Raw genomic sequence first — 11,084 nt, 5'->3', positions numbered from 1 at the left:
CCACTATGTCCAGCTAATGTTTACTGTCAGTAACGGTACTAAAAAATATCATATATATGTTCTGTGTTATTAAAGATAATTGCACCTTTATGTTAAACTACCTCAAAAACTAGATTTTTTTTTGGTAGGGGAGAAAATAACATACAAAAGGGGTGGAGGGCTGAATATCAGGGTTAAGAATGGGTACACAGAGTGTCTGCCTTTCTTTTGTGATGCCTGGGATGGAACCCAGCGTCTAGTGCATGTTAGGCAAGCACTCTAGCACTGAGCTACACACGGTCTCATTCTTGACAGCAGTTTCTCAACTTCAGCACTACTAACATTTTGGGCCAGATGGCTCTACACTGTAGAATGTTTCAACAGTTCCTTGGTCTCCACCCACTAGATGCTAACAACACCTGCATCTTCTGCCCACCTCTGTTGTGATAATCAACAACTTCTCCAGATTTTGCCAAATGTTCCTTAGGAGGGCAGGAGATGAGACAAAATCTCAAGTGATTGAGAACAGTTACTTTACCAGGAAATTCACTTAATTTTTAAAGAAGACATAAATTTGGAAATCTGTAACAAAACTGCTACTTTGGTGAAAACTGTAGAAGGAAGATCTCAGTGTGAATAAAAATAATAAAGATTGGGCTGGAGATGTAGCTCAGTAGGAGAGCGCTTGCCCAGCATATTCGAGGCCCTAGGTTCAATTACCAGCATCCCAATGAATACATACATAAAATAAAATGAAATAATAAAAGTCAATCACGAGTACACAGAGAGGGATGCAGGGCTCTGAGCTGGAAATCTAGTTCCATTTCCAGTCTAGGGCAATTCATCACCTCTTGGATCCTGCTTCCTCATCTTTAGATGACAACGCAGATCAATGAAGTTATAAGGCTTGAATGATAAAAATGAATGTGAAATGCTCTGTAAAGCATAAAGTTCATAAAACACAAACAAGTATTATACCAGATAACTATGGACAGACAAAAAAATTAAAGATCATTAAGTTCTTAAAAATAAAACACTGTAAGGATAATTATTCTAATATTAAAATATATATAAAGTTTGAGTTGTTTTGATATTTTTCTGCAATATAACATAAATAAAATAAATCATGATATCAGGGCCCTGATAAGAATACATATAAAAATAAAACGTTCAATGAGATTGGAAAAATCCATTTCTTGAAATTATTAAAATCCTAAGATTAATGCTAAAGTCAAAATCATCAAAACAAATAGCTTAGAGCAGCTAAGCTAATATTTTTCTAAAAAGAAAAGACAGAACAAAATGTTTAAATAATGCAAACGATTCCAGAAATCCCTGCAATTAACTCCCCACAGTTAATGTTTGTGTTTTCCATCCACAGCTGTTAGCCATTTTTGGTTTTAAGTTTGCAAAAAACAAATCATTAATAAAAATCATAAACAACCAAAACTTCATTAAAAATTTCTGCTACAAACAAATTTTATAGTAAATACAAAATATTATCCAGTTGAAATCCATTCAAGATTTAAAACAAATGAGTAACTACAACTAACTAGGTTTTTTTTTAAGGGCTCAAGGCAACAAAGACTCTTAATGACCTTGAATCTATATTTCCTCCCAAGTACTAAAATAGAAAATAGGCATCAAAATTCATGGAACAGGGCTGGGGTGGGGCTCAGTGGTAGAATTCTTGCCTGGCACATGTGAGGCACTGGGTTCGATCCTCAGCACTCCATAAAAATAAATAAATAAAATAAAGGTGTGTCCATCCACAACTTAAAAAGTTTTTTTTTAATTCATGAAATAAACATAATACCTTAAGAAAACCACTTACTGAGGTCACTAAGAAAAAAGATTAAAAAATAAGACCCTTAATATTTGTTCCCCTTTAAGCTACTACACTGTTTCTCTTTCATTCACAGTTCCCTTTTGCTTATTAAAAAAAAAAAAAAAAAAAAAGAGAGAGAGAGAGAGACAGGGTCTTGCTATGCTGCCCAGGCTAGACTTAAATTCCTGGGCTCAAGGGATCCTTCCACCTTGGCTTCCTGAGTAATTGGAACTACAGATACACACCACCATGCCTGGTTACCCCATCACTTCTTGAAAGAATTCTTAACTCAGTCTTCATTACCTTTCTATTCACATGGACCTTAACCTATTGCAGTTGACCTAACCATTCTTCTAAATCTATTTTCCCAAAATTGCATCATACAAATAATATTAATCCAGAATTAATATTTAAAGAATATTTTGATACATCCTACTAAATGCTTTACTTGTATTTATTGATTTAATCTTCACAATAACCTTATGAAGCAGGTACCTTTAGTGATACCTATTTTTTAGGTGTGGGAACTGAGGAACAAAGATTTAAATAATTTGGGGTAGATATGGGATTGATACCCAGCAGCCTTGATTCATACTTTAAAAAAAAAAATTCTGTAGTTGTAGATGGACAGCATACCTTTATTTTATATTTTTATGTGGTGCTAAGGATCAAAGCCAGTGCCTCAAACATGCCAGACAAGCACTTTGCCACTGAGTTATGGCCCCAATCCTGTGATTCATACTTTTAGCTTAGATGATACATTGCTTTTCCCCCTTAGTGGGGGAAAACACACACACATACACACACACACACACACAACCTTTATTTTATTTTTATGTGGTGCTAAGGATTGAACCCAGGGCCTCACGATGCTAGGCGAGCATGCTACCACTGAGACACAACCCAGCCACCCCTTAGTTTTAACCCTCCTTGGATTTCTTAGATCACTTGGCTTATACCATGCCTTTCTGGTTGCCCTTTAGTGGTTAAGGTTCCCCAAAATTCTTCTTTTGATCTCTTCTCTCTGTCGGCTAACAATTTCATTTGCTTGTGTTTAGCCATTACCCAAATCCAAAATTCACATGTCACATGCTGACCTCTTTCACGAGGTACAAACCTTGAAAAGAAAACCCAAATATTCAGCACCATTGAAATCAACCTCTTAAACAACTTCCTTCAAGCTCTCAGGGTCCCTCTTGACTGTCTTTCCTCCCAGTTATTCGGGTTCTAAACTTCTAAGGAGTCATCTATTCCTGGCCCTCTTGCAACAGTCAAGTTGGCTCGAAGTCCTTCCCTGCTCTTCTATCAACATAGACTCCTTTTATCCTCAGTTGCTGTATCACAATCACAATGACAGCTGGAATATCAAAACAGGTTCCTGGCCTCATCTTGCTTATCCAGTTCTAACAAGCTGCCAAATGTGTGCCATCTAGATTGACTGTCACTCCCTTCATCAAAATCGTATAATAGTTAAGAACACTTCACAATTTTAAGACTACATTTTACATCCACATTCAAATAATGATTTTCAAGTTTTTTATTTCATGGTCCATCCAGCTCCAGATTACTTCTTGTTTCTCAAATACACTACATACTACATTTTCTGGCTCCCGTGTCTTTGCTCACACCATCATTTGCATGTGTCAACATTTTAATTTCAAATGTCCGTGTCAAAACTATGTATAGGTCATCTGCCTGATTCTCACATAAACTGATGTGACCTCTTCCTCAGCCCCCAGGCCTTCCCTGTATTTCGACTATGCTTCTCCTTTGTAGTTGTCATGGCCTAACTTACTATAGCCATTAGTGTGCTGGTCCTCTCACACTCTCCAGAGGACTTCAGACCTGCTGGTTGCAAAGACTATGTCTTGGTCATCTGTCTCCCTTTCCCCAACACTAGCACACTGCTATGGCTCCATGTTTCCGAATGAAATCACTGAAATGAAAAGTGTTCTCATCCTAAGCATGCAGGACGTTTTTATCCTTTATGTCTTCTCCCACTCTAGCAGCTCCTCCCTGACAGCCCTGCCACGGTCCACACTTCCTGTGCACAGATGCGCTGCTTTACTCTACATTATGTAGGTAGGGCGGTTGGCATTTTTCTCCCTGGTGCACTTTCAGGGTCATTGAATGCATCTTTTACGTTCTCCATCACAGGCTCTGGGGAGCTCTGTGGATTGATGGATTCTCCCATCCAATAACTTCTGAGCAGAGGTAACCAGGAAAAATTTTCAGCAATAATAGCTCTGTCAGTGAAATTAAAAGAAATGCTTTGAAAAGAACCCATAAACAGAAGAGGATGCAAAGGGTCTGAAGGAGACACACACGTTCAGTTCAGGCCAAGGAGCGAAAGCACATACCACTGGCTGCTGTAGTAGCCAAAAGACTTGACATGAAGACTTGTAGTTTGACTGACAGACTTTCTTTTACCTATTCACTGAGGAATATTTGTAACAGGAGCAAAAACAGACAAATCAATATGATAAATTTTCATGTACTTTACACTGAATTTCAAGAATTAGTAATAATTATTTTATACTCCCACCCTATTATTTTAAATAATTTTACTGAGATACAATTCATGTACTGTATAACTCTATTAAAGTGTACAATTCTTTAGTACACTGAGTTATGCAACCATCACTATAATCAATTCTACAGCATTTTTATAGTTTGCAAAAATAATCCACATATCAATCAAAAGTCCCTCCTTACTTACTCCTTGGTAAGTCTGCTTTCTCTGTGGACTTCCCTGTTTGTACGTTTCATATGAATGGAATAACATGGGGTCTTTTGTGAGTGGCTTTTTCTGCTGAGCCTAATGTTTTCCAAGTTCATCCATGTGATACCATATTAGTAGTTCATTGCCTTTTATTACCAAAGACATACATTTATTTATCCATTCATTAATTGGTGGAGGGTTCGGTTATCTCTGGTTTTTGGCTGTTACAAATAATGCTGCTATGAACACTTGTGACACATTCCTGAGTGGACATGTGTTTTCATTTCTCTTGGGTGTAAACCTAGGAATGGAACTCTGAGGCCAAATGGCAGCAACTGTGCTCCTTTGGTGTGAGGGATTAAAACCAAGAATGTGCACATGTGAAACATGTGCTCTACCACTGAGCTACATCTGTAGTCCCTGTCATTTTTCTGATTACTGCCAACCTGGGTAGTATGAAATGGTACCTCACTACGTGGTTATTTTTTTTTTTAAAACATACATGGTTTAACTTTATTCACTATTATCACTTAAAGCTTAATTTACAAAACATTTTTAGAGTTCCGTATTACAAGAATTAAAATTACAAGAATTAAAGAGTACAATTATCCATTGCTTCATGGGTTCAAATTCTATGTATTAAAGCCAAATAAAGAGCATTTTTTCCATGTGGGAGCTACACAAATAATAAATGTCAAACAAAGCAATTTTGCTTTACTTTCAGGATCTAAACAAAGAATCTGAACGTTCAGAGTTCTTTTGCTATATTATTTTATATTCAAATATCTATTTATATTGAGTCAAGTTACATGACCAAAACAATTTAGAAAAGTAGGGGCTGAGGAGATAGCTCAGTTGGTAGAGTGCTTGCCTTGTAAGCACAAGGCCCTGGGTTCGATCCCCAGTACCCAAAAAATAAATAAATAAATAAATAAAAGTAATTAGTTTTGTTGCAAAAGATTTTTCATCTACACTATCACATTCAAAGAAATTCATGTTGTAATGCTGACAAAATCTGCTGCTAGCTGCTCTGGAACAATGTGCAGTTTACTCGTTACCTTAATCCTGAGGCAAGTTCATCCAGGACAGTGCTGGCTCCCCAGGTAAAGTGACCAAGGAAATACAACACATCAACTGCAGTTGATTTAATTTCAGGAAACCCACATGTGAGAATTATAATACATTATCTTCCTGATCGCACCCTCAGTCATTGACAGGAAGTTTGTAGTCTACCATGGTGTTTGCTTTGTGGATCGTGGTAGTAAATGAGCCAAGACCAACTTCCTCAGAATTGGTAATGAACTGTGGTTCCAATTCTTCCCATTTTTCAGGTACAACTAAATCTTTGTCTTTATAAATCAGTAGATCAGATGAACCTGTGAACTTTAGCAGTCTCGTCACACTCAATATCAAACTGCCACCTTTCAAAGACCTCCCTGTGCTGCAGTGTTCGAGATGACCACCACCAGTTTCTGAACTGAGCCCTGGCAGAGCCAGCCTTTCAGGGCTCCACCATGCAGCTACACCTATGAGCTCAGAGTCGGAAGTTACCAGCCAGGTGAGTTCACACTCCTGCACTCAAGTCCAAGTTTCAGAGGGATATATGCCATGCTGGCAGAGAAGAAGAACAACTCGGTCGTGATCTCTGCCCTCCCGCACAGGATGATGCCCTGCTCCCAGGACAGCTGCAGGGCCATGGTGAGGCCGCCACCAAGAGGAGATACTGGTAACCAGCAAAAGTCACCAGCTGGCTCAAAAGTCCTCACTGTGGTTTTGATTTGTATCTTTCAGATGCTTTATTTCAAGTGTTTGGCCATTTCTTTGTGGAGATGTCTATTTAGATTCCTCAAATGTTTTTAATTAGTCATATTTTTTTAGATTATTGAGTTGCAGGAATTCTATTCTAGACACAATTCCCTTAGCAAATATATGATTTGCAAAATTCTCCCATTTGGTGACTCATTTTTTCACTTTCTTGATAGTGTCTTTTAACATGCAAAAGGTTTTAATACTGGTGATGTCCACTTTATCTATTTTTTGTTGTTGTTGCTTTTACTCTTTGTGTTACATCTAAGAAACAGCTGCCTAATCCAAGCTCACGAACATTTATGTCTATGATTTCTTTTAAACATTCAATAGTTTCAGCTCTTTCAATTAGTTTTTTGTTCCATTTGGAGGTAAGTTTTGCATATGGCATGACAAGGTTATCCAGTTGTCCCAGTACCATTATTCAAAGCAAATCAAGAACAAGATACCAAACAGGTCTATCACCTAGAAGGTTCTTCCACATTTCTCAGTCCATACCCACTACCCTAGCCCTAAGAACACTAATTTCCTAGTGTATATTGCAATCCATTAATTTTGTCTATTCTTAAACTTCAAATAAGTGAACACATACAAATAAATCTCCAGTCACTAGTTTCTTTTGCTTCTTAACAGCTGGGCCTCAAGGCCCATGCCTATAATCTCAGCAACTTGGGAGGTTGAGGCAGGAGGATCACAAGTTCAAAGCCAGCCTGGGCAACTTACTGAGACACTGTCTCGGAATTTAAAAATAATTTTTAAAAGGGTCTGGGGATATAGTTCAGTGGTACAGCATTCCTGGGTTCAATCCCCAGTACTGTAAAAAAGAAAAAAGAAGAGATGCCAGGTGCAGCAACCCTACGCAACTTAGCGAATCTGACTCTAAATAAAAAAAATTATTAAAAGAGGTGGGCTGGGGACATGACTCAGTGGTAAAGCTCCTCTGGGTTCAATCCCTGGTACCAAAAAAGGAGGAAATTACAAACAAATGTAGATTTGTAGATCTTAACTGACTTTATCTGATTCTAAAATGTGGTCTGAACACAATGGTTTAGAAGAGTCCACCAATCAAAGGGTAGATCATACGTAGAGCCAGAAAAAACTTAAGCATAGAAAAGTACAGAAATGGAATTGAGATAGAATAGCCAGATTAGTTATAGCTTGCAGTTGTCTTATTTGAGCATGGTTAGAACAGTTGGTTGTATATGATTGGTTGAAACTCAGCTACTAGTTAAGATAGTAGGTCACAGTCTGCTTACATAACAAATTAGTCTACAGTTCTCTATGTATGGATAAGCCTTTTTTTAAAAAAATATTTTTTAGTTGTCAATTGATTTTTATTTTATTTATTTATATGTGGTGCTGAGAATCGAGCTCAGTTCTTCACACATGCCAGGCAGGCGCTCTACCACTGAGCCACAACCCCAGCCCCTGGATAAGCCTTTACTAAGCAAGACTGGAATATGTATGGAAGCAGCATGAGGCCAAACTTGTTAACACACTAAATATAACAGCTATAAGATACATCTATGTTATCACATATATCAGCAAATTCTTTTATATTACTAAACAATATGCCTCAGTGGGGTACAGTGGCATATGCTTGTAATCCCAGCAACTCAGGAGGCTGAGATGTGAGGAAGGCAAGTCTGAGGCCACCCTCAGTAACTTAATGAGGCCCTAAGCAAGACCCTGTCTCAAAGAAAAAATTAAAAAGGGCTGGGGATGTGGCTTAGTGATAAAGTTCCCCGGGCTAAATCCCCAGTATTGAAACAAACAAAACAAAGTTATTCAACAGCGTTATTCCAGTATATTTTTTCATTATTTTTAACTGATTTACAGGTGTTAGCTATACCTTCCTGATATGAGTCGTTGATAAATATACACACTGTATCTCTCCTCAGGCTGTTAGTTTTTACTCTGAAAATTCAGAGTTTTTTGATTAACAGAATTTCTTACTTTTAATGATGTCCAATTTACCAAGTTTTCACTTCACAATTGGTGTTTTTTACTTCTTCCTTAAGAAGTCTCTGCCTACCCCATGTGTCTGAAGATACTTGCCCCCATTTTCCCCTGGAAGCATGTTTTATTGTCCTTCATATTGAAGAGTTATGACCATCTAGAATTGATTTTTGTTTGGTGTAAGATATGCATGAAGATCTGCTTTTCTCACTCAGATAACTCTATTTGTTCCATATCATTTATTGGATAGATCATCTTTAACCCACTGAATTTCAGTGGTGTCTTCATCATAAGTGAATGTATGTATCTAATTTATTTCTGGGCTCTATACCCATTTCTAAAGCCTGAATTTTTTCCATGTGCTTGAAATTTAGTAATGTAAGTCCTCCAGTTATGTTGGTCTTTCTCAGAATTATCTTGGTTATTCTAGGTCCTCTGCATTTCCATATTCATTTTAGAATTAGCTTGTAAAACTACACAAAAACCCTGTTGAAATTTTTATTAGAATTGTCAAAAACCTGTAGATCATTTGGAGAGGACTGGGATCTTAGCATTTTTGAGTTTTTCAAACAATAGCTGTTCTTTAATTTCCTTCCTATCATTTTTAGTTTTCACATAAAAGTTTTATATATTTCTGAGAGTTATTCCTTGGTTATAGATATGTCAGATGTTATCATACAGGATGTTTTTTGTGCTGGTTGGTCTAAATTGTTTCATACTGCCACAACCAGCAATCTATCAATTTGCTTATTAATTCTAACAGTGCACTTATAGATTCCTTAGATGTTTATAAATACAATCACGTCAAGTGCAACTATAAATTATTTTTATTCCTTTTCTCCTATTTTTATTTCTTCTTCTTTCCTTGTATCCCACTGCTAGGACCTCTAGTACAAATCTGAGTGTGAGTGGTTAAAGTGGATATTCTTGACTGTACTGAACAGCAGAGGCAGACAAGTCACTGTTTCCTCAATGACATGACAACTAGCCTACCAGGCCCCTCACATTATATTACCAGTAAAAACTTTGTTGCCAATAGATATCCTTTATCAATTTAAAATGTCTCTTCCTATTCCACTTTGCTGAAAGTTTTCATCATGACAATGGTGTGCTGGACTTTATATAAAACGTTTTTCTTTATTTACTGAGATGATCTTATACTTCTTTATTTTGTTAATATTGTGAATCACAATGGTCATTTTTCAAACCAACTAGAATTCCTGGAAAAATCCTTGATCATGATGTATTTATTTTATGCATACCTAGATTTTAATTTAAAGTACTATATTTACTATTCATATATTTATTGGTCTACAAATTTATTCTTGTGATATCATCATCAGATTATGGTATAGGGGCTATTTTGGCCTCAAAAAGAATATCTTCCTCCACTTTTGAACACATAAATTATCACATAAAGATACTGACTATAATTACTTAATATCATCAAATTTAGTAATTGTTCAACCTTCCAACTATTCCAAATTTTTAAAACAGGTTTATTTGAATCAAATTCCAAATAAGGCCCACACAGATGCCATAAAGTGATATAAAGTCCTTTAAATTATACATTTCCCCTTTGCATTTTTCTTACAATTTATTTGATAGAGAAACCATGCAGTTTGTTCAATAGTATCTTTTGGTCTACATTTTGCTTATTTTATTTTAATTCAGAAATGATATTTTTTTTAGTTATTTATTTTTTAATTTTTTACAGACTACATTCTGATTCATTCTACACAAATGGGGTACATCATTTCATTTCTATGGTTGCACATGATGTAGATTCACACCATTTGTGTAATCATACATGTACACAGGGTAATGATGTTTGTCTCATTCCACCATTTTTCATACTCCCTCTCCCTCTCATTTCCTTCTACATAATCTAAAGTTCCTCCATTCTTCTCTCACTCCCCAGCCCCTGACCCCCATTATATACCATCCTCCACTTATCAGGGAAAACATTCGGCCTTTAGTTTTTTAAGGATTGGCTTATTTCACTTAGCATGATATTCTCCACTTCCATCCATTTATTAACAAATGCCATAATATTCTTCTTTACGGCTGAATAATATTCCATCATGTATATATACCACAGTTTCTTTATCCATTCATCCGTTGGTTTCACAATCTAGCTATTGTGAATTGAGTTGCTATAAACAATGATGTGGCTGCATTACTGCAGTATGCTAATTTTAAGTTCTTTGGGTATAAACCGAGGAGTGGTGTAACTGGGTCAAAAGGTGGGTACATTCCAAGTTTTCTGAGGATTTTCCACACTGCTTTCCAGAGTGGCTGCACCAATTTGTAACTCCACCAAAAATGTAAAAGTGTGCCTTTTTCCCCACATCGATGCCAACATCTATTATTGTTTGTGTTCTTGATAATAGCCATTCTAATAGGAGTAAGATGCAATCATAGAGTTGTTTTAATTTGCATTTCTCTAATTACTAGAGATGTTGAACACTTTTTTATATAATTATTAATCGTCTATATGTCATCTTTTGTAAGGTGTCAGTCCAGTTCCTTGGCCCATTTATTGATTGGGTTCTTTGCATTTTTGGTGTAAAGTTTTGTAAGTTCTTTATAAATTTTGGAGGTAAGCGCTCTATCTGAAGTGCGTATGGAAAAGATTTTCTCCCACTCTATAGGCTCTCTTTTCACATTATTTTTTTAAATTTATTTTTATTGTACACAAATGGGATACATACTGTTTCTCTGTTTGTACATGAAGTAAAGGCATACCATTTGTGTAGTCATATTTTTACATAGGATAATAGTTTGATT

The 11,084-nt window shown here is 36.3% G+C and overlaps 1 protein-coding gene and 1 pseudogene across 1 annotated transcript in view; both read right to left on the bottom strand.

The window, feature by feature from the left end:
* Positions 1-11,084, bottom strand: part of Cenpp (centromere protein P) — a 248,764-nt gene that overhangs the window by 126,588 nt on the left and 111,092 nt on the right. The window lies entirely within an intron of this gene.
* LOC124965274 (mitotic spindle assembly checkpoint protein MAD2A-like) lies at positions 5,733-6,226 on the bottom strand (annotated as a pseudogene).

Source organism: Sciurus carolinensis, chromosome 15 (genome assembly GCF_902686445.1).
Source record: "Sciurus carolinensis chromosome 15, mSciCar1.2, whole genome shotgun sequence".
Taxonomy (NCBI): Eukaryota; Metazoa; Chordata; class Mammalia; order Rodentia; family Sciuridae; genus Sciurus; species Sciurus carolinensis.
The sequence above is the reverse complement of the archived record's forward strand: the minus strand, read 5'-3'. Positions and strand labels throughout refer to the sequence as shown.